Consider the following 24,816-nt stretch of genomic DNA (forward strand, 5'->3'; position numbering starts at 1 on the left):
CGAAGTGTCGTCCTTCGATGATCGAAGGTGGTTTTTACGCGGAAAAGGGCAATTTCTTCCAGCTTTATTAGAGCACATGCCGACCGAATTAACTCTAGGACTCTCTGTAAGTATAACTTTCAAGTTGGACGAATTCGCAGTCGCTCTTCTTTCGTGCGACTTTTCTTCCCTTCGTGTTAGAAATTCCTTCGCAATTTACACGAAGATATCAACAATACCGAGAACGAATTTTGCAACTGTTTCAAAAATATCTGATACATATAATTTAAGAGACTCTCGACGAGAGATAGTAAAATAAATTATGAGTAAAGATGAGGAAGTAAAATTTTTACACATACTAATTATTTTATCACGTGTATCGCACAAAAAATATCACGATAAAACATATAATTTTACATAAAACGTATTTTCAAAAATTCTCTTGCTCCTTTTAAATAAGAGAGAATATAGGTGTATTACACCACTATTCTACTCGACGGTTCATTTATAATCACGCTTATCGGTCATCAGCATTCGAGACCAAATAAAGCAATACGAAGCATATATCTATTTCTCAATAATAACTATACGAAGTAGCCACTTGAGTGGAGTGCAATCTACGATGCTCGATACTTTTCGCGGCGTAACGAGAATTTATAATTGCCGGCGAGCATCTAGTCGCGCCGATGACGTTTTATTAAATAAACGTCCTTGAAGCTACCGAGGGAGTAAAAGCTACGCGCCGAGAGGGTAATAGCCGCGGCCGGGTAGAAGAATCGCGACGGCCTGGCCCCGAAAAAGTGCGTAACCTGATCCGACAAAAAGGTAATAACCTGTTCATGAATTTTAATTTAAAATTAAAGCGATACGGCGCGGGGGAGGGACCGCGATATATAGCTCGTCCAAGAGTGGTTTTGCCAGGTAGCCGCCGCGCACAGACACACCTCCCTCATCCCCGCAATTTCGCTCTTCATCTTCTTCCTTCGCTCGTCGTGTTCTTCCTCTTCTGTTTTACAAAGCTGGTTCACTCGTTCACACGCCTCCTTCATTTTCGAGCACCGTGCCAAGCTTCTAAAAGGAGACCTTTTCTCTCTCATTCTCTTTCCTCTCGCTTTCTTTCTCGAATCCGCGTCGATGCGATGTCTCGCGATCGAGTTAATGACGGACGGGCGACATCGTGCGAGTAACAGTATTGATGCCGCATCGAGATAGAATCAGCGGTGATTTATCGTGCAGATATCGCGTATCTGCAATCGCATCCATCTCATTAAAGGTAGCTAGCAATCTCGGGGCGGCCGGTTCGGCGGCATCGATGACGGCTCGGCGCTACCGCGGTCAACTATATTTTTCATCTCCACATGTATCGTTATAGCCGTAGGCTGTGTATTCTAGAAAGGGACAAACCTATAACACCGATCAAGGCCGCAAACACTCTGTGTTGCTGCAACAAATCACTGAGCACGGCCGATAAATTTAAAATCCACTTCGCGGCGGGTATCTCTCTTCATTTTTGCGTCTTACCCGCGCGCAAGGAGGCTAAGAAGGTTGCGCGTTGCCGCTTTATTTAACGAGCGTTAAATTAAGATTAAACTCTGCCGCTACTTTTCATTAATCCCCGCCGACTGGCGTAAAGAATTTTCGGAGGACGCGATCGCCGGTCGTTTCGATGAAAGTGCACCTTCGCGATTAATTATTGTATTATATCATATGGAACTCGACTGACGCACACAGCGATGCATCGTAAAACGCGCGAAGGAGATTTTCCTGCATCGGGCGCGACATGCCGAGGAGCGAAATGACGCCGCGATGCGTATAATTCGCGACGTGAGGTCCCGTGCGTCGAGAAAAAGGAACGAGAAAAAAAGAAACCAGACGAGAATAATAAAAGGGATGATGCGCGCGAGGGACGAAGCGACGGGATAAAAAAGACGAAGTGTATATGTGCACGCATATATATATATATATATATATATATATATATATATATATATATATATATATATATACACTGTACATCCGTAAACCACGGTGTTTTATGAATACGCGAATTTACTGCTTAATCAGGCGAGGCTGTGAGCCAGCGCAATTAAAACGCCATTAAGCAGCTCCATAAAAATTCTCGGTAAAATTCGACGAGATCGGGTTACCGCGAGAGAGAGAGAGGGAGAGAGAAAAAGATTCTCTCCTTATCAGGTCCATAGATTGCGAAACTTTACAGTTGAGAGAACGAAGGGGTTCTCTTCGAAATTCCAATAGCATATCGCGCGCGTAGTTTGATCGTTCGTGTCGAGTATGTTTTATATAAAAGAAACACACGGTTTATTTTTTTCAGCCGGGCATTCTGAACGTATTCATTACGTTGTAACATCCGTTGCGAACTGCTAAGGATGACATGATTGAGCTGCCGATATTTTACGACGTCTTTTATCGCGATTATCATGTATATGAAAGTTGACTCTCTTGAGAAGAATTCTCGTTTAATGATTCTGCATTAAATATCTCTTGCAGAAGTATTATAATTTATCAATAGAGAGCATGTTATTTTATTGGCTAACTGAATGTCAATTGACTTTCTTCGTCGCCCACATTCAAAGTTACTTGAAAGATACTTAACTTTTTCTTATGTTTTTTCTTTTTTTCACTTTATTAAATTACTTATCTTTTACGCTATTATTTTTTTATATATAAATGTTTTTTTAATCTTTATATTTTGCTATATTTCTTTATTTCTAAGAAAAGCCTTCTATGCATTACGTTTATTTTGTTGTATGCTAAAAATTCAAATATATATCAACTTAAAATATAGCCGTGCGCATCTTTCTGATGTCACGGGATAGCCGTGTTGAAATTGTTTTTACTCGGCGCAGGATCAACGTACCCTGAAGGCGGCCCGCTTTAACGGTACGTCAGTTCATCGGGAACAGATGATTAATTATTCGGGCGGGTAGGCGTGGGACGTTATCGACGAATTCACCTTGAACGAAGGCATTGGAAGAGGAACCTCTCTCTTTTTCTCTTTCTTCCTCTTCCTGCAGAAAGAATTCCCTTCCTCTTGTACGAGCTGGCTACCCCACTCGCGTCGTTCAGCATTCGTTCGGCATCGACTTTTTATCCGCCTCGCGTCGCCTCGACTCTGAAACTCGTAAACAGATAAAAGAGCGCGGAGACGACTCGTTTGTCCGATCGGCACCTTTGGCGTTATCCTAATTTTTACGATGTCCCGCGTTGTCCGGATAGCTCGTTCTCCGAACGCTTTCGGGGAGAAAAATTTTATCGGTCCACCGGATAGAAAGCCAATCGCCTTTTCGATATATCAGGCTAACAAACATCGTCTTTTTGATCTCGTCGAGAAATGGATTTCCATAAAAATTGATATTGATCTGATAACAGATCCTTTTCAACACGCGATTTTTTAGAATTTATTTCTAATGTCCATTATATCAATCGTCATCCGATTATCGATTCAGATTTATTTTATCAAAGTATTCGGATTTTGTTTCCCGATTGATTCAAGGGAAGCATTGCGGTTTGCAATACTTGAGTAAAAAAATGAACTAAAAGAGCCTCCGGATGTTTGATCGAAGCGCGAAGATAATCGTTGATTGCAATCGTCACGAATTTACGATAGATTTGCGAACGTCATGGTTCGACTCGCGTTAACATTAGCCGTCGTTTAACCTTTGACTCGTTAACGGGATACCGCCAACAATCTAGCAAGGTGTGAAAAATTTGGAGAAATCGAAGAATTCGAGCCGCCCGCTATGCACGTCCCAGGCGTCGTCGTCGTCGTCTTCGAAGATGACGAAGAAACTGATGTTTCAGGGAGTCAAAGTTCCTCTTGCCGCGAACCTTTCTCTTCTCTCTTTCTCTCTCTTTCTTTTTCTCTTTGTGGTTTTCTCTTCACTCTTCGAAAGGTCGGGCGTCGCAGAGGTCATCGACTCGGGCCGTGCATCACCGGGTCCTCCACCGACGAGCAATCAACGTCATATCTTTCAGCGGATAGGAGCCGTAAGGAAGCAACAAGAGATTTCTACGACTCCAAACGTTGACCGACGTTCAGTGGTTCCGATGATCGATTCTCGATAACCAATCGAGCCGTTGTCGGTAGCCTTCGATAAAATGTCTATACGCCGTTTCTTCATCACCGTGAATCTGCCGGCACTTTTTTCTCGCGAAGGCTTAATAATCGCCTGTCTCGGGGATTCTTTGGTATATTCACCATCCTTCCTCCCTTCTCTTATCTGTACTTTATTGTTTAGTTTCTATAGGCCGTACGATTGAAGGAGGTATAAGGCTTGTGAAGGCTTGTAAACTGTTGTACAGGGTTTTCCTGTTAAAATTCTGAGATTAGATTAAAACGAATTAAGCTGACATTTTAACGAATTAATCAAGCTTTTAAGAACAAAGAAATCCTTAAAGAACGAGAAAAATATAATATGAAAAAAAGTTTTTTTAATAGAAAAACTATAATATAGTAATGTTTAAACATAAAAAAATCTTTAAAAATAAAATATCTTTTTCTATATAATTTTTTTTTCTATAATGTATTTTAAGATATCTTTTACTGTTGTGATGGAAAATCTTATAATTGTTAATGACGATAAAAGAAAATGTATGCGTATTTTCTTCTGTTCAACTTTATGTAAATTCATGTGATTGTGATTTATTAACTTGCACGTAGCACACTCTCTTTTTACTTCTTACTTCTTACATAAGGATGAAAAACGTGACACGAATCGAGCGCACTGAGAAGTGCATTAAATTACTGAAAATAATCTCTTTGAAGTCATTTTGAAATCGTAATTCTAATTACAAAATATTTTACGTATAGAAACATGACTAATAATTTTTCATTATTAAAAAAATACAAGAGCCTTGCATTTTCTAAAACGAGCAAATTAAGGTAAGATCGCGTTGTCATATGAGGCATAACGTTAATGAGAAGCACCCGAGTGAAATTCAAATTCACAGCAGGATTTTCTTTCCGATGCGGACATTTTTGCCGTTTCAGTTTAACGAGCTTTTCCGTTTCTCTTGATTGTTCTTGAGTGGTTCTTTCGTGAGGTAACGAGCCTCACGTAGTCTCGCGGTTCATCAGGCAAGCGGATGATAGACCGCAGAGGGACGAGCGTCCTGCCTTTCTCTCTCCTTATTCCGTCCGAGCAAAAACCTCGCTATTCGTTAGAGCCGTTCGCGCTATTAAGATAATTGTTCGCGAGAGAGTACGGATCTCGACGAGAGCTCGCGCGACCTTGCTATGAGAGAGAGAGAGAAATCTGGCGTCTCTTTTGATGTCATCGTCTCATCACCGTCCGCGCATTATTTTCCGCCTAACTCAATGGATCTTCTCGCGTAACGCCCTTATTGTGTGTTGACCGGACCGCAATTTGCGCGGCGTCAACGTCGCGAATCAGCAGGAACGAGAGATATCCTTGACTTATGATCCATACATCTTTCGAGAGTCGGACAAAACAAGCTCTTGCTTGGATTCTTGTATCTTCAACGCATTAGCATATTTTATTTTCTTAGTCCTGGCTTCTTGTACTATGCAACGTGAAGATTAGCGTATATTTTATGAAAATTAAAATTCTCTATGAAATATCTCATACTTTGTTACATGTCTTAAAATTTAATAATAAAACTTGTCGTGTATGTACGATACCAAAACAACGCGTTATGTTTGATAATTCCCATATACGCGACATAGTATAAATGATTATTATGCATAGTAACAATCAATAAGAATAATTTATACTCTAATCAATTGAGAGATGGAGGAAGAGACGAAGCGAATTTACAAGAGTGGATTGATACATGATCTCGATTAATGATTCGCGCATCTTTTATTATTCAAAACCGCTTGTTCTATTATTCAGAGTGTATAATCAGCCATACTTAAGTGCTTCAATAGACGACTGTGGAATCGTGAGATTATACATGTTCGCATAATCAATCGCGTCGGGGATATTTAAATTTTTCCTAGTAGTTAATCATGACGTATCGTATCACGAACTGTACAAGGCACTAATGAAACGTTCCTTTCCAATCGCGAAGTAGAAGCGTCACAAAAAGCGCAATTACCGAAAAAAGTAATTAAGTCCATGCCGATTAATAATGACTCTAGTTCCGGTCGTTCGCCCCAACGAGAGCCATCGACTAATTCTACTTGTCCAAATGGAAGGAATCTTTGTAGGCACCCAAGATTGATAGATTGATAGAAGATGGATTGGACATTTCCAAGGTACTACTTAAATATATTATGGATTAGATCTTGATTGATTGTCGCGCAAAACAGCCACGCCCCTATGTGATCTACGATTTATGAGATTTTAGACTGTCATATTGTCATTATTACGGTATATGTGTCACGTAGTTAGATCTATGAAGCTATAATTCTTCAAATTTTCAATCCACGAATACATATATTTTTATATGAAAATCTACAATTGATTTAAAAATATTAAGAGTGCGTATTTTATTTTTTAATTTTATTTTTTAATTCATCTCGAGCGAATTATGATTCTCTTCTTCTCTCCTTTAAAAGAGAGTAGGTGTCACTTCCGGTATATCCCGTGCGTTACGTAAGGAAGAGAACTGTCACATGCGCGACTCACGTTGGAAGAATCACCTTGCAGGTCCGCGTATGAAAATCCGAGCTTATGCTGAACGCAGAATCCACGGCGAGGCCGGACTGATTTACGAGTCACACACACAGGCACCGCGTCATCTTCGTCATATTTATTTGTTTGCGGCTTCGTCGTAACGCCCTGAGCAGCTGGCCCGAGGGCAACTTATAACGATATTTTCGTCAGCGAGATGTCTCACGCGGACACTTCCTGCTGATATTCGCGTACGATGGTACACGGTGGTAGGATCGGTTGACGCCGACGGGTAAGTGAGCAGGCAGTAAGCTCAGCTTAATTAATTACGGTCGGAGCGGAACGGACAAGCGGAGCTGTTAATGGCCGCGGGCGAATCCGCGCGGAACGCAACGTGTTTCTTGCGACACGTTGCGCGACCACGTCGAATTAAATTTAACGGCTAATTGATTTTGCCTCTCGAAGTCCCCGCGGATCGAGTTATCGAAATTTTTTTTTTTTCCCCCTTTTCTTTCAACGCCACTTCGAACGAAAGAGTTGATTCTACAATGTAATAAAATGTGCAAAGATAAAGATCTCTTCTCCAATGAAATGTTAAATATTTTCAAACGATTGAGATATTAACGGTGGTTAAGTATCACGCGGAAATATTAACAGCTCGTCAAAAAGTTTATTACTCTAACTTTAATATCCTGAGTGTATCGTTTTATCACCGTACAATATCGCGAAGAATATCGTGTACATAAAATCATTCCAATTCTCTCTCTCTCTCTCTCTCTCTCTCTCTCTCTCTCTCTCTCTCTCCCTCTTCCTCTCTTTCACGTAATTGCGATAATATTACCAGAAAATTTTAATAAAATTTTAATGTGACGTTTGTTTTATTTGCGCATGTATAAAAAAAATTGGTGACATGTAATATATTATAATGAAAGATTGTTAATTAATTAGACAGTATTAAATTAATTATGTGGATTATTTAAATTACACTATAATTTGTAATCTTTTTTTAAACAATCCTTTCTAATATTCTGATATTCCATAATTCATATTCGATTTTATCGCAGAAATCAATATTCTTTAATATTATTTTCTTTGATATAAAATTATTTTACAAAATATTTCTTCTCTACAGTTAATTGCATGCTACCGATAAATTAAATCTCCCGGTATAAGCTATAATTCCATTCTCTACTACATTGTCTCAATTCTCAATTGAAGATTTCTCTCCTTTTTTTCGCGTAATGATCATTTGTCTCGATTAATGTCAGCCGGTTTTGAACCTCTCTTCGTAAACCGGGAGACATCGATTCCTGGTGGAAAAGGTCGCGAGTATTTTCTATGCGTCGTAAAAACTTGATCTTTAATGATCAATGAAAATATTATTGCTGCGTAATGCATGGTACATACAAACATACACATCTTTAATATATACAAAGATGATGCATATTTCTTTTTATATATATTCTATATTTATTTCTTAATCGTGTTATTTACCAAGTTTAAATCACATGCGTAATATTTTTATTAATTAAAAAAATTGTTTAGATTAGAATTTTTTTTTTATTTTACTTATATAATTATAAGATATTAACAATGATCAATCGATCTTAATTTTAATATAAGACATCTCATGATTTACGAGAAAATATATTTTTTCAAAATGTTTCTGATAAAAGAGACCCTCGAGGAATGAAAGGAACAGATCGATTTTCGATAACGGCTTCGAGAGTCGCGTGCTCATCAGGCTTGCAAAAGGGATACCATGGGTACTATTTTATTGCTCATCGGTTTGCTTAGTCGGTCGTAAGCCGCAATTACGCAACATCAGCATGATGGTGGTATATGATCGCCGCGGCGGGGTGAATCGATGTAAACTCGCGAGACGGCTTCCGCTTGACGAGGAGATAACTGCAAGAAGCACGTAACGCACGTCCATGCATGCGGTTAGTGCTTTAGCTACCGCGTTGAAGACTCGCCGAATTAGAGCCAGATTAAGACTCGACTACCGCGTCGAGAGTTTTGAATTCCGAAAGGCTCTAATCGAAGAATTCAATTTCTCAAGGTTTCGAGATATCTTTAGAGATATTCAGTTTCTCTTACTTGAATGCTTCCGTTTTAAATACTCTATTTTTCATTTTTCATAGGTACTAACAAAATGTCTATTTCTATCAAAAGAGAACAAGTACAATAATTTTATTTTATATATTAATAATTAAAATAATTTTGATCTAACAATTTTAAAAAATACATATATCAGTAATATATTTCTCTAGCAATATATTCTTGAGGATAATTGATTCAGGTAATTATTGTTATCGTATCTTCAGAAATTGCATCCTTGTTACATATTTTAGAATTACTTTTAATTATTATACGAATGCTCTCGACTACTCTACGATATGCAACTCCGATGATTTTTTTTCTTTTTACCTCGTTCTTAATAAACGGTAGCATGACTCTCCAGGAAGCCCTGGAGAAAGGATCTGTCGATTCTTTGATGATTGTCCTCTTTATCATCTGTCCTGGTCCGGATTTTATAACCATCACACGAAGGAGGAAGATACGTCTAATGCGATCTCACATCACCGATATACGTTTAATATATCGATTCTGCGCGAGCTACATACACTCTGCATCTTAATTTACGTAAGTCATAATCGCTTTCATTAGCGCGATCGTATCTGAGGATTGTCAGTTACGCCGATATAGGAAACTCTTATCGATCTATCTCACGCTTATCTTCATGATTGAGCACGCGATTCGGAAACAGATAACTAATATCTAGAGAGGAAAGTCCGTTATAATGATTTTTTATATATATATATATATATATATATATATATATATATACATTTTATATTATTCAAATGAGATACCATCAAAAGAGGAGCGAAATGCGATAACAATTTTATGTAAATAGACAGAGATATTATACAGATAGTTCTTGATATGTGATAACAGTATTTCTGAGAGCATTAATTTAATGAATGTTGATAAGTGCTTTTGAAATGAACTTGATGAATGATCAGAATATAAAGATTTCAGTTTTGATGTTTTGATATTTTTCATATCTTTATTGAATAGTAGCATTTGCGTGTGCATTATATTTTAAAACAATTTTTTATAAAATATAGTAATTTTTCGATCTTACAAAGGTTTTTGTCCATATGTATATTTCGCGAACAATGAGCTCTTGCACTTTATAGTATATAATTTATAATATCTGTATAATAAGTTTGTTGTAAAAAATTTAAGGTCGAACAAAGAAACTTTTCTGGAAGTTATTTTACGCTTCATTGTTTTACTAACGTCGATAAATTGATATAATACCCTAATAACGTAATACTTTTTACAATCGATTGTTTTTATATCGCGAATAACCGTTACTTCTTTATTATCTGCAGAATCAATTACGCGGTAAATGAGGAAACGTCGGGCAGAAGCCTGAGAACACGACTTTGCAAAGCAAAGATAGACATTTATTTTATCGATGCTACGTGACCCCCATGAAAATGCGCGCATTCGACCGTCTTCTCCGCACAAGTCGCTGTATCACGCGAGCAAGATGAAAAATCAAACGCTCCATTATCCTCATCGCGCACGGACTTCCTTCCTCCGTGTCTGATAAACGACGGAGTCGCCCCGGGAAGCCGTTTTCTCTCCGTAACGGGTGTTTCTACCTGCCGCGGGACGTCCCATCGTCACCGTTGCTCTTCCTGCACCGCAGAAGGAAGACATCACCAGGCCGATATGAATCTGATATTACTGTTATAGATTTGGCACGTCGATGTCGCACACTTCGAGGCCTAGACGATCCATCGGTAATCGCGATGATCCATCGGCTTAATGGCACCCGGTAGTCTGAACGATATAAATTTTCGTGGCCGTCGACTTCCTAGCTTTCTTGTCCGATGATAAAGGGGATGCGGGTATGATAAGTGGGTGAATACCGGCGGATGTTTAATCATAATCGAAAGTGGAGCGCTGGAGAACGAGTTCTATCCAGATTGGATCTTATTCATAGTCGCGATAGTCGAGATCACGCCCATAATCAACTATTAATACTTGATCACGAAAACAGTGTGTAGATAGCGAACTAATAAAGATATATCGCTAATGTTATCGTGCCGTGCATTACGAGCGACGGTATAAATCCTGCAAGCTTCATCACACCGGTTGGCCATTCGAGAAGATAATAAGCGATTCGATTGAACTGCATCGATTATTGTCGCTTATTATTAGAGTCTTCGTTTTAAATTTACTCAAGTAATTAAATTTAAGTCTTTCGAAACATTTCTCTCTTTATATAAGACTGGAAAAGTAATGAAGTGGTATGTTTCTATCTATGTATATTATATTTTTTAATATGAAAAATTTTCTCTCATTTATTATAATAATAATTTACAAATAATACCGGAAGATCTAATTTTTAGGTTTAAATCAGATTTTATTTTATTTTTTCACGAATAAAAAATTTTCTTTTAATATGTAGGTATATATATATATATATGGTATACCTTATAAAATACATATTTACTCCAATGCGTTTCGAAGTGTGTTTCATTACGCGTTTCGCTTACGTTTTCATCCGTGTTTGATAAACGGCGGCATAAATCCAGCGAAAGACGTTCGTTAAAACGGATCTTTTTCTATCCACGGGAGGTTGCCCTCTTCATCATCGTTCCGGGGTACAAGCGTAAAGAGCGACAAGGTAAGGAAGGATCGCATATGACTTCGTCGTGTAGAAGCGAAGATAGCGGAGCAATCGCGTGGGCGTTACACGGTCTCTCGTTATGGAGCCTCGACACGGTATTCTCACGTAGATCGAGTCCTGTCCGCACCTCGAACTCTCGCGCCCGAAACATTCGCTCGCTATTCGTTCGATATATCGGAGACGCGAGGACTCGATAGAGAGATATAGTCCAGACGCGGCTCCCACATGCCCACCTACATGTTTGAGTCGACAAACTATGTGCTTGATAGTGTCAATGATTCAGCATCAATTACAGCACAGAACGGTTCTGTAATGATCTAATTATAAAGCTTCTTTGCCTATTGAAAATACCTGTCTCTCAATTGTGACTTTATATTCAGATACAATTAAAATATGTGACATAAAATCTGCATTTTGTAAGTAAACAGATATTATATTATTTTTTTAAATAGATATATTTTTTAAATTATTTTGAAATTAATAATTTTTAATTTTTACGTATCAAACACCTTTCCACCATTCATTATACGTACATAAACACGAATTTCGCAACAGGAGCGATTTCGTAAGGAAATATTTTCATGCGCAAAACCGCAGGTGTGTTTCTCGAGCTGATCGATCGTCCTGGTGATGCGACAACACGCATTGCATAGCAATCCAGAAAAAGTAGGTCAGAAGCTCCCTCCTGATCGTGAGTAAGTCGGACGACGGGAATTAAAAGCCAAGAGACACACGGCGGCACCGTTTGTCGCGTCTCGCAATTTTCGCTGTCGTAGCGGACGACGAATTGGTGGTGCGAGTTGTCACTGTACGTTTTTGTGCCTGCGCGACATACACGCCACTCGAATCCCCGTATTTCATGTTGAACATGCGTTTTTCTCGCGTTACACGTTCGACACACAACTGGAGAAATATTCGATATAACTTACATTTCTTCTATGTATACGGCAAGTATCTTGGAATTATATTAATTTGTCATGATTATCAGATTTGTTAATTGTTTAACATTTTTTATAATCTAATATCGAGATTGGACAATTAGAAAGATGTACTACGAGAAAATAATTGATTGACAAAGATGTCAGATGTGTTGCTGTACATATATGCATGGAATACTATACATATATACCATGCGCAAACACATAGCTTATCGAGTGGATTCGAATTTTAATATACGTTTCAGATAATTAAAATCTAAACGATGTTACCTGCGGCGATTCTCCGCCATGTATTTTAATGAGAACGATGGCTACCTGCTCAAAACACGTGTCAACTAGATCACTACGGTACATTTTCCACAGTAGCGAGTTATAATTCTGTTATACACACGAGTGCTTCTCTATCATATTTGTCGCATCGAAAAATTTGACGATGATCATCATGAAGGATCATCTAATTTCTACATTAATCAACAGTACAGCAATTTTATATAAAAATAATTTAGTATCTCCATATATATATTATTATCAGTCATTTTTATTGTAACATTAAAATATTTCTTTCGTATAGTCATTATAAAATTGCTATCAATTATATTATAGAAAACGATTATAAAATAATACATATTTATTTTAATGTTATAATTATTCTATGATTGATTTTAATTCAAAATTGATATTTCGGAAAAATATAATTTTATAAGAGAATTTAGATAAATTTTATATTATCATGATGTAATCTACCAAATTTAGTTTTTTAATTGCTTAGTTTTGTAATTAGGCAATTAACTATCGAAATTGTTTCTTCTATAAATTATTTAATACCGAATTGAGAAAGATTGTTCGGTAGACATTAATTGCTGACAAGCACATCGATGTGAGATGGTTCTAATCGCGCGTCCATCGTGGTACGCTCGACGACGTAGGAACGTCGTTGGCTGGATTTACAATCTTAGCGAATGATAAGCGCAGCTTATGTGCCGACTTTGTGGCCACCATCGGGCAACGCGGAGGCCAAGGGCGCGATGCGAGGACGCGCCGAGGATACGTTCCCACGAGGAAGAAGCGCGTTGGGCTACCATATTAGCAATTATCTGCATATACGAGCTTTCGGCGCCGGGAATTTATCAGAATTGTGTGGCGCGAGAGGATCTCAAGGCGCATTATCGTTAATCGTGCCAATCTCTTTATTTCCGTCATTAACGCTCGTCAATAATTTTTAATTTATCGTTATGTCAATTTTTACGAAAAAAATTTGCATGTCCCAAGATATTTATCTAGTTTATTGGGAATATCTAAAATAATACTAATTAAATAATAATAATAAATTTATATAAAAAAGTTTGAATGTTTTTGGAGTGAGATTCGTAGTCTATAGATTATATTTAATGGATATCGGGACAGATGTCATTTAACTGAATAGACTTTCTCTACCTGTCTTGCCTCGCTGGTAGAGTGGTGAGACGAGATCCAGAGATGTTGCGCGCAGGCGTGGGAATATTATTCCACCGGGGGCCACTGACCAGGGTGCAGAGTGAGGTTTACAGGCTCGAGCCGCGTCATCGGACCCACGCTCCTTCGAGAGTCCTTCTGTCGCGGAACCACGATACAAGTATGCCTCTGACAGGGCGATATATGGTTGGCGATAGTGGTCACATATTATGTCAAAAGAAAGAAAAGAAATAGATACATTTTCCATAAATGGTTTGCATACCGAGTCAACATAGATTCAAAAGAAAGAGAAACAATCATGTTTACTAGAAGAGCTAACTAGCTAGTATACACGGGCCATTTATTCTAGACGCAAATACAGTTACAAGACAAATTCATTAAGTTGCAATTATTAAAATGTTGCAAACACAGTTTGCACAATAGATAGGTTTTTTTCAATAAAATTGTCATTTCTCATGACATTTCTTTTCTTTTTCTTTATCAAACAATTAACTTAGCAATATGACATTACAAAAAGTCGAGGACAAATATGCAAGCTATTTTTTGTAACAAGATCTTAAGAAATAATTAGTTATTCGAATAAAATTTGTTTATTTATCAATCATCATTATTATAACTAATTACGATCAATCCTATTACAGCTGCATAATTGACGCTATCATTGCTGAATCAAATTGATTACACAATATGTTATTAAAGGCGATAGTTTGATTAGTGAAAATGCTCACGTTGGATAGGAAAAAGCGAGAGATGATCAGAGACAAAAGGCGAAGGAATCGGCTCGATCGATCCGCGTGTCGCGACCTCGTGGGCTTATGAGGGCCCTGGGACCGGCAGGTGCTGGCGGCGGGACCCCGGTTTCTCTCTCCAGGCCCCCGGGGCCCCTTTCTCGTCCCCACCATCCTCGCGGCGGCGACTCGCTCGTTCGGCAGACTCGTTTGAATCGCCGCCGCTCACGACTTTTCAGGTACGCGCAGCCGGGACGATAATTATTATCCTTGCGCAACCGCCCTCGGGGCGAGATATCTGTGTACCCTAGGTGTACGCTCTTGAGAATAAATAGCGTCCCCCCCCCTCCCTCCCCCTCTTCATCTCTCCCGCTCTTCCGGCGGCCCATTTCCATCGACGGAGTTTCGATACCGGCGAAGAAAAATTAAGAGAAACAGCAGTGCAAGGGGTGGGAAAAGGGGAGAAGGGAGAGACGAAGAGATCGTAAAAGCGAGAAAGAACGAACGAAAGGGTAATGGAGGTCAAACGGTGCTCTGTTGAAAATCGATCTGTAACAGAATCTAATACCGTTTTAGTACGAGTGATAATTCGATTATCGATAATGGCATAACACATTTCTCGAGCGATATCAATTTGGCCCGCGTGAATTGATAAAGGAGACTTTTCGAGAAATGAATGACACTAATATTTATGATATCGATTAAGGAATTTTCTATTGCATATAAATAGAATAAATCGGAATCATTGACTGCAGCGACGAAATGGATATGCAATTATAATATATAATGCCGTACGATTGTATGTATAAATGGATCGATGAAAAGTGTAATTAATTATTTGCTTTCAGGTTTTAGAAGTTCTTCAGATTTTGCACCGTGATGTGGTAATGTATTGCGTATGAATCGTGCGTATGGCCTCGTGGCACAACGAGAAATTGAGAAATTACACACATACCGAAGTAATGGAAACATTAATTGTGATATGTCACTTATATGAGAAATGCATTTGCGTTTGCAAACGACATCTCTCGAGAACAGATTCGTTGGGGATTTCAATGCTCGGCAGAAAAATTAAGAGACGGAAATCGAGGGACCAGCGAAGAACGAATGAGAGGGTAATGGGGGTCAAATGGTACCCGGCCGAGGAATCATCCGTCTTCGGCCCCCGCTGGATGCACCTTCTCAAAAAATAAGCATTTCGCTCTTCCTTTTTCTATCTCTCCTTTTTCCTCTGCGACAACGGTATTTATTATATGTAAAAAAAATTCTGATATGACATATTTAATTTTTTAAAAACCTGATGAAGTTTTGATAAAAGATTCAAACGAGATAATTGTAATTTTCGCGATAGTGGTTAATAATGAAAATACAAATTATTGAAAATAACCATTCAAGCAATTTTGTTTAAAAAAATTAATCATATAAACAAATTCGTCAAAATAATAAATTAAATTATTTTATTGTCTTTATAATTAGAAAAATAATTATTTCAGTTACTTGAAATTATTTAAAATTTTCTACGAGAAATACATATTTGAAATATTTATTTCTGATTTGTAAAATCAATTACATATTTTAAATAGCATTTTCAATGTAATATAACAAGCGTATTATTTTATATCAATCTTTCTTGCAGTAAGAAATGCACATCCTATGCAAAAATATTTTACTCTCTATATTTTGGTTTCCTTTTATTTTCTTCCTCTTCACAAGAGTAAATCCTTTCCATAAAATTTTATTGAAGTCATTACAATAGAATCCAGAACTTTGGCGCTAACGTCGTTGAATCTTCATGCCGCAGACGCGCATCCGATTACGACTGGAAGTGCGCATTCCGAATCGTTAAGGCGATATGTATTCGGTCGACGGGCGTATTAAGGATACTTTATTGCTCGGCGCTTATTGCTCACGCGCGCGGTCGGCTGTTCAACGAAGCGCATCCGAAGGCTCTCGAAGTTTTCGCAAGCTCGATGCGAGATGCGATCCGCGTTCCTCATCCGCGATCCACGAGCACGCGCGCGACCGATAAGCGGCGAAAAATTTTGACGTACGTTAAAACGCGCGTCGTTCCGGGTCGCCGGCCATAGGATCGGCTGCTTTGAATTATCGCCCGATATACTATCGCGATATGCTATTATATTTACAGGAAGAGAGAGAGAGAGAGAGAGAGAGAGAGAGAGAGAGAGAGAGAGAGAGAATCTATAGATCTCCTGTAGTCCCGCGCGCGATTCTCGTAAATATCGGAACGAACGTAATTTATTTGTCATTACCGACAAGCGAACCGTGATCGTTATAATTTATCGTAACGCATCAATTATCGTTTAACATTGTCCTGGCCAATTTCGAGTGAAAAGCCCGCGTGCATCATTTTGAATTTATCGGCTTATCGGTGCGTTATCGGGCGCATATCCAAGCGATTGTTCATATCAGATCGTTTCCTATCAACGCCGATGAGATTATAAATATTTATCGGTTTGCATCTTGTTTCCATTAGCTTATTTGCATTGAATTATTATATTTATTTCCACGCATTACCCGCGTTGATACTTGAATTCTCGATAGATATACATATGTATTGTAGATTTTGAAATTTGGAGAACCCCTTTCAGTTCAAAAAAGAATTCTCAGATTATCAAATTTTTAAAATATATTTTCTGACGTTAAACCCTTTAAGGATATTGGCGATTTTCAATAAATAACAATATTTTAAAATATTACTCTTTTTTTTAATTGAAACAATTAATGTTAGAAACTAGAAAAATGAAAAAAAATAATTGGTTTACTTTCATTATAATTAATACTTGTTGCATACACAATCTCTACTTATATTAAATCTCCTATTGAATCTTTAAACAATTTTTAAATTTTAAAAGAATCCTGGAATCTGGTATTATTAAAAATCAAAAGTCGCGTTAGAAAAGTCAAGAAATCTTTCACGATAACCTGACATTATGACATTAAGAGATACTACGTTACACACGCTGCCTCGAAACAAAAAGTGCTAAACTGCTAATCGCGTAATTGTCCCTCGGCGAGAGGATGCGCTCCCGCTCTCGCGTCCTAAAGGAATATCATGGGGCACGCGAACGAGAGGAAGTGACCTACCGCATGCATGGATAATAAAAAGCATTTGCACCCGTAAATACACGGGCCGCCTCTCCTCTTGCGCTCGTTCCGAGCATACCGGGAGCGGGGCCGTAAATTTATCAGCCGACCATCAGCCATCGTAAGCAGCGGATAATGCGCCGTGCACAGGGGCCGTTGCGTGCGCGTACCGACGCGTAATTGAGCGTATGAACGTCGCGAACGTATTTCACTGTACGAGACGAGAAGCTTAGAGAACTGATGGCTTAAATTCCGAAAAATAGCAAATAATATTTATACAACAATATTCATTAGATTATCATAATTGCACAGTTTAATTAGAGATTCCAATTCTGTGACTGTTAGAGATAAGTTTGATTCATTTCAATTCTAATAAGCATCAATAGATTGCTATCAGTTGTATTGGATAGAGAATCATTCTCTCAATGTATGTAAAATAACACATAAAAGGTTTCTTTATTTTTGGAGATTATTTTTTCTATTTAAAAATATAATGATTCATATTTTGTGAAAAAATATTAAATATTGATTGGAGTAAATTTATATATTTTCGTAATGACATTGGCATTCTTGCGAAGTTATTTGCTGTCGGTGATCATAATTTCGCGGATCGCTCGTGTCGTGGCGAATGCACGTTGCTCGTCGAATAAACGTGCGCGTGAATGTGAACGAATAGAAAATGCGAACCCGTTTCTCCCAAAAGCCTCGGGCGTTACATTTATATAGAAGGGACTGCCTTCTACATACACTTCTCTCCGCGATTTTTCATATCGATCGCTTTGATAAATCTTACGAATATATACTCTTTTATCGTATCGTTTGCATACAATGGACCTTCTCATAGCTCCGCAATTTGTACTCTCTCCGAAGATTTAATTAGAACGCGACGAATCACATCATACAGCACATGTTTTCATAGATTATGTTTCATATTTCTACAATACGAGCTAATGGCATCTTCCTCACGACGTTCATTCCAAATCGATGACCTATGATTTCGATTTATTAAATCGATTAGTTATGCTGTAAAAGAATTTATAAATAAAACGATTTTATTGAAGATAAAATATCAATTTATTAGGATCAATATATATTAGAGTATAATTTTTTATTTATTTTATATTTTTCCTCAAAGATGTTACTTTACAAATTTCGAGTTTTGATTTGGTTTTGTAGTCTATTAGCATTATTTAGTAATATTATTTTTTTGGTTTTTATAAAAAAAATTATCATTTTTGAAAAATATTACAATGTGAAACACAAGTTTTTTTTTCTTGCATCATATATATATATATATATTTATATATATGTTTTTCATTATTTTCTGATTAATATAAAGGCCATTCTCTCGATAATAATACTTCGAGTATTGGTTTGCGTTTGTAAAAAGAGGGTCTAGGGTCTTCAGATGTCAAAACATAATCGCAAATCCGAATAGGGGCCATAGGGTCCGGCAGTAAACGCGCTTCCGCCTTTCGTGGGCTGTTCATAGCTATTGACAAGAACTATAAACGTATCTCCGACAACACGCACGACGTGGAGAAAGAGAAAGAGAAACGAGGAATGAATCGAGAGAATGAGAAAGAAAGAGAAAGACAGAGAAGAAGATAACATGAGACGGCACAACACGCGGGGATCTAGCTTTTATCCTCGATAATGCGAGCTCGTTCGATGCCTCGAGCGTTATGTTTGCGATAGGAGGCCGTTCAAGGCTACTAGTTCTCTCCTCCAGTAAGGCTTCTCGAGTCTTAGATCTCGATTCCTGCCGCAGGAACATCAATAGAAATGTCTTGATCGTAGCGGCATCCGGCGGCACGATATTGTGCGCAACCAATGTAATGCGAATAATCGATATGATATACCACGTATAAACGACATGTTTCTAGAAGATAGCATTTAACATTTAGTATAGATTATAGAGAGCCGAACTACGCTGAAAATGATTGAATAAAATACAATTAATGATAAAATAATGGAATTTCAAACTAATAAACATTTTATATTTGTTGGAATAATTGGCATTTATCAGTGTGAGAGAAATTTGATTGAAAAAAAACAACTAGAATTAGTCAAATCAGAATCTGATTGATTCGTTATTATCTCATTTCGCAGAACGCGGTAAAACTAACACGATATGTTCTTGTTAGAATTCTAAATACTTAAATGTTGAACATAACGAGCTAAACTCTGAGAGACTAACTGTACAATAAATGTATCAATACATTTATATTGATATATTTGTATTTTTTATCATCAATAAATTTAAAGAAGTGACAGTGTCTACGAATCACGTGTCGCATTGGCTACAGCGTGATTTGAACACGTCTAGAAGAGATTGGATGACCGTAAGTCTCCACGTGATTGCCGCGATTACAAGGCAATCCCGATGCAAAGGGCCGCGGATAATTAATTTATAGCGCCTTAACGGTACCAGAAAATTGCGACCTTGATGGTTGAAAGAGCTGCCGTATATATTTATTCGTATCTTCGAATTCTCCGCGATAATTCCGTTTCCTCAACGTTGCCGGCCGCCAGCCATAGGAACGGTAGCCTCATAATGATTTTTAACGAGAATCCTCAGTTAATTAATGCCGGTTTCCGCGGACGGTTTTCGTGGATTATCATCCTCTCGCGCGAGAAGAAGGCACTCGCTCGATGCAAATAGTAATGCTAATGATAACAAATATTGCGTTTCTCGTCGCCTTAATTTCCTATTTTCGTCTTTCTGCTTTCGTTCTCCCAAAACAACAACAAAACAGTGGAGGATTCTATTTTTCTTATAAATATGCAATTTTGATTATTTGTACAGAATTTATTATCGTATATTATATCAATCATTATTTTACAATTATTAACGTAATGGAAAAAGACAAACCCGTATTTATTTCTAATTAAGGGGATTCTTTATCTAAATGTCTATTACATGTCCATTATTTCTCGTTGCTTCTTTAAAATAATTTTTTAAATATTTATATTCGTTCAACAGAAATATAACAAGTGATGGCTTAATGGGATGTATTATTAGATCCTGGATACGCAATTTCAGATGGGTTTGCAACACCGATGGTGGTACCCATCATCCCAGGATGCTGTTGATGTTAACGGCGATAGCTTGTCCATTCTCGTCCACGCGCATCTCTCCCGTCCGAGCGGCAGAAAACGCGTTTTCGTTTTTAAGTACACGTTACATGTATACACGTATGTACGAATGTACGAGGTACCAGCCGGTATTACACGTCCGTATTACGCGTAATGATAGACCAAGACGGTCCCCATTAACGCTCGGAGAGCACCCGCATTTCTACGACGATCGCCTTCTTCTAAACGACCACCTAATTATATATTAGAGCATCGAGGACGCAGAGGAACGGACGTTTCTTCTTTTAAGGGATTGGCCGTACAATATAAAAGTTATTTAAAAACGAATATATTTATAAACGCATTTGAATTTTTATAATTAATTAATTTTTACAAGCCAACATTTTGCAACTCATGAAAACGTGATATTTTTTAAGGATTGAGATCTCTCACAACAAATTATAAGACTTCCAATTAAATGCAAATAAATCTGTCGACGTGATTCTTATTAGAACAATTTACATTGACATATGATTTAGGTTTCTTCTCTATTTTATTTCTCTATTTTAAACTCAATTCAATAAAAATATTAATAAAGGTGAATGTAACAAAATATAAATTTAATTCCTATAATATATAGAGATAATGATTTATTATAATTTATATATTCTGTTAAGAATAATTTGATTAAATTAAATCTTCACCTTCGCAACCTGTTCTCGCAATTGAATTCGATATTCTACGAATGCTCGTACGACTGTTCTTAACACACTTGTTATAAGTAGGCGTAAGCCAATTCTTGAAAGTAGGATGCGTAGTGAGAGGGTAAAATAGTTGAACTCGCCGTTTTAACTCTGTCGCCTAACGTGTCATTTGTACAGATTGCCGGCTGGGATTGCGCCGGTCGGTGCGCAATGAGTCTGATCGCCTCATGCTTCGCGTGCAAAGGTGCCATCTTATGTTAAAAACTCTCTTTCAGTCAACGGTCATTAAGAAAAACGTGTGCGCGAAGCTGTTAGCGGGTTCCATTGTCTTTTATGTTAAAGCGCGGCTATCGTTGCCTTAATGCCTGTCATTAATCGCGTAGATCGTCGGCGCACATGCGGCGCACGCTCGGCTATGACCCGTTTCAAAATTAACCACGCACAAGTCTGTCCGTCTAGGACTGTAAATACATATATAATGCGAGTCGACGTCTGTAAATAATACGATCCGCAGGTGAAATGTCTCTAGGTAATACGTACAACGGTTGCAGCAACGGTGGCAGAAGAAACGACTTGCTGTTCGCAATCGCACGGGCAATCCGTGGCATAATTAAGTTCTAAAAAAGAAGCCAATTATCCACTGATAAATTTGCATCGTATTGTTGGCGATTCGCGAAAATCGATGCGCTTTGCTTATTGTGTAACGCTACGTGACAGAGGTGACGAGACGCGTTTATCGAATCGTGGTGGAGCCGAGTGATTATGAATCGCGCGTAAATCGATCTCGCGATTAAATTCCGCGTGAAAAAAAAAACGCGAAGGAGATGGGTACAATGTTGATTGTTTTTTCTCGCAGCCTCGTTCGTTGTCTATCGCCTCTCATTTTCATCGTCATCATCATCATCACCGTCGTCATTTTCTTCTAGTTGTAACAATTCATCTTCATCTTCCTAGTTAGTGTATACCGGATTCATTATTTCCCATACCGTATGACTGCAGGCAATCTATCAAACTGTTAATTAATCAAGGCCTGTATTATTATGCAACGTGAAATGACAATAACGATTTTCTGAGGCTGCATCGCATCGGGATCTCTCGTCTCTTCAATCTTCGTCTCTTTCTTCTACTTGCTCTTCTCTTTACTTTCACGCATGTTTCTGTTTAATTCGCGTCGAACATTTCTACATTATTTCGTCAATGCATCTTCTTCTGTCGCCTTTAATTAAGAGTAAGGTTTAGAAACAATATTATATATAGAGAGATAATGGCATTTCATTTCTTTTGTACACCCAATTTTATTCTATATTTATCAGCAGTAAATTTTGCATCTCTACGCAATTCAATGCAATTTATATTGCGTATCATATTTGCAAAAAAAAAAAAAAAAAAAAAAAAGATTTCGTACCGCAGAGTGTTTTGCATTTAAATTGGATACTTCTGCAAATCGTTTCAGTAATAGATTGTTCGTACAATAAAACATTCGGGTAGTTGATGTTCGCGTAACGGCAGACTCTCTACGTCCTAATAGCCCTTGGACTATGCCGCGCCGCGGGCAATCTAAACGCCATCGAGCACTCTAAACGCCATAACTTTTCCGCGAATGCCTTTCTACGATGGAATAAATCGAATCATTTTTCTTTTCTCGACGCTAATAAATTACGTATGCGTTACTCTCCCGACGCAACCTAAAGCGCGCGTGCCTACGCGGTTTTCAGAATTCTTACGATATTCGCGACCTGCAGAAAGTATGCTATTCGGCGCGAATGCGTTGATTAATCAGTATGAAATGCATTAATGCATTGTGAAAGGCGGTAGCTAAACAACCGGTGTCAATTATTATGATCTTTCGCGCATAACATCGAAAATATCTCGTGTCGTAATTAATAATCGTCCAGTTTTAGATCGTACGATACGCGTGGGAGATCGAGCGACAACATTCCTGGGACCTTTCGCGAAAATATAATTTTATGGCCAGTTCGACGCGAATGAGCCGTTAAATCTTTATCAACGCCTACGCGGTCACTCGTTGTTTTTCGCATCATTATATATCATCGAATAACAGTTGAAAATAGTAACTCTGAAATATTCTAGGATACAAAAGATCATTTTTCACGAGCATAATATAAATCATATTTTTTTTTGTATATAAAATTTAATTTAATTATTTATAATTCAATAATTCTCTAAAGTAATTAATTTTGTTTCTTTTTCTAAAACTAGATTGAATGTATTCATCTATTATTATTATCGGATAAGATCTCTCCGTTTCGTGTTCTCGACGCGCGTTCTCCATAAACACTTCCAGAGCTCGCGTTTCCACGACAGGATCCGTCCAGGATATACCCGCCGCGCCGTCTGCCTCTCGGAAGACGGATGGCACCGGCGTTATACGGCGTAAGCGTCGACAAGAAGTGGAAAACGCAACGACGCGGCTTTGTCACAGTCTCGATCGAGGGGAACGGCATTCGGAACGAGCGTTTAGCCCGTAAAAGGCCCGAGGGGCCCGAGGAGCTCGTGTCGCCCGTTCGATATGCGCCTCCGCACGACGTCGACGTTCCCGCTTGGGAAGATCTCTTTCGACGTTGCTTCGCGAACGCTACGTGGAATTCGAGCGACGGCGCGGAATAAAGATGTGTGGGACCCGAAACGATTTTAGCCTCAACACATACGCGTGCTTCTCGTCTTTCTTTTAATCTATCGATCGCATCTAGTTGTAATTGAACTGTTTTTACTGATATATCGCGTTAATTACGGATATATGAATTTAATAATATTATTTTATAATAAAAATCTCGAAAACAATCATTAAATATATATATGGATATATTGAAGAATATGCGTTCCATTACGAAGGCTAAAGAAAAAGAAACTCAAAATTAGCAGCGGCAGAATTTATTACGTTCGTCGTGTTTATAAAACTGCTACGAGCTACATCGGGGGCGGCGACGGCAGCGACCAAGAAGTAAGAAAGAAATTCTTAGGAAGGATATACGAAGGCACAGAGGAACGTAGCTATATACGAGCCCCCGATACCATAGCGGAGCGTCGGATCGATTGTACGCGCGGAAAATGGGACTGGTTTTTATCGAGATCCGCGTCGCCTTTCGCGCACGCGGGGCCATCCTGTAGAGAGAGAGAAGAGGGGGGCAACTTTATGTTTAATGCAGGGTCCATTGCGATTGCATAGTGTGCGCGTGTACGTACGCGAAAGAGCCCGTTCGTTGCGCTTTCTTAATGTTTGCGAGCCTCGCATACTCGTCGGAACGATTGAGAGAACGTACTTTTCGCAGATGCGTATAGGAGCGCAGGTTTACGAAATCACGTTTATGTGAGAGATGATTTTTCCGTTAGAAAATAAGATACGAGTATAATAACGTATCTCAGATGTATCATTGAGTACAATGATTATTTCGAAATGCAGTTTTTTCACGTAGAAATTTTTTTGTGAAACTAGAACCAAACGGTACCGAAACCACAATATGATCAATTTTATCGCGCAAGAAGTTTTATAAAAACGAC

At 38.3% G+C, this 24,816-nt stretch overlaps 1 protein-coding gene across 1 annotated transcript in view; it reads right to left on the minus strand.

Moving 5' to 3' along the window:
- The window catches only part of Klu (klumpfuss), a 116,817-nt gene extending 103,074 nt beyond the window's left edge, over nt 1-13,743 (minus strand). The window contains exon 1 of the mRNA XM_070298694.1: nt 13,665-13,743. The gene's annotated coding sequence lies outside the window, so the exon portion shown is untranslated. The remainder of the gene's footprint in view (nt 1-13,664) is intronic.
- Nucleotides 13,744-24,816: the final 11,073 nt, after the last annotated feature.

This window comes from Polyergus mexicanus, unplaced genomic scaffold (genome assembly GCF_030449975.1).
Source record: "Polyergus mexicanus isolate NDT 795.1 unplaced genomic scaffold, iyPolMexi1.0 SCAF_7, whole genome shotgun sequence".
In the NCBI taxonomy this organism is placed as follows: domain Eukaryota; kingdom Metazoa; phylum Arthropoda; class Insecta; order Hymenoptera; family Formicidae; genus Polyergus; species Polyergus mexicanus.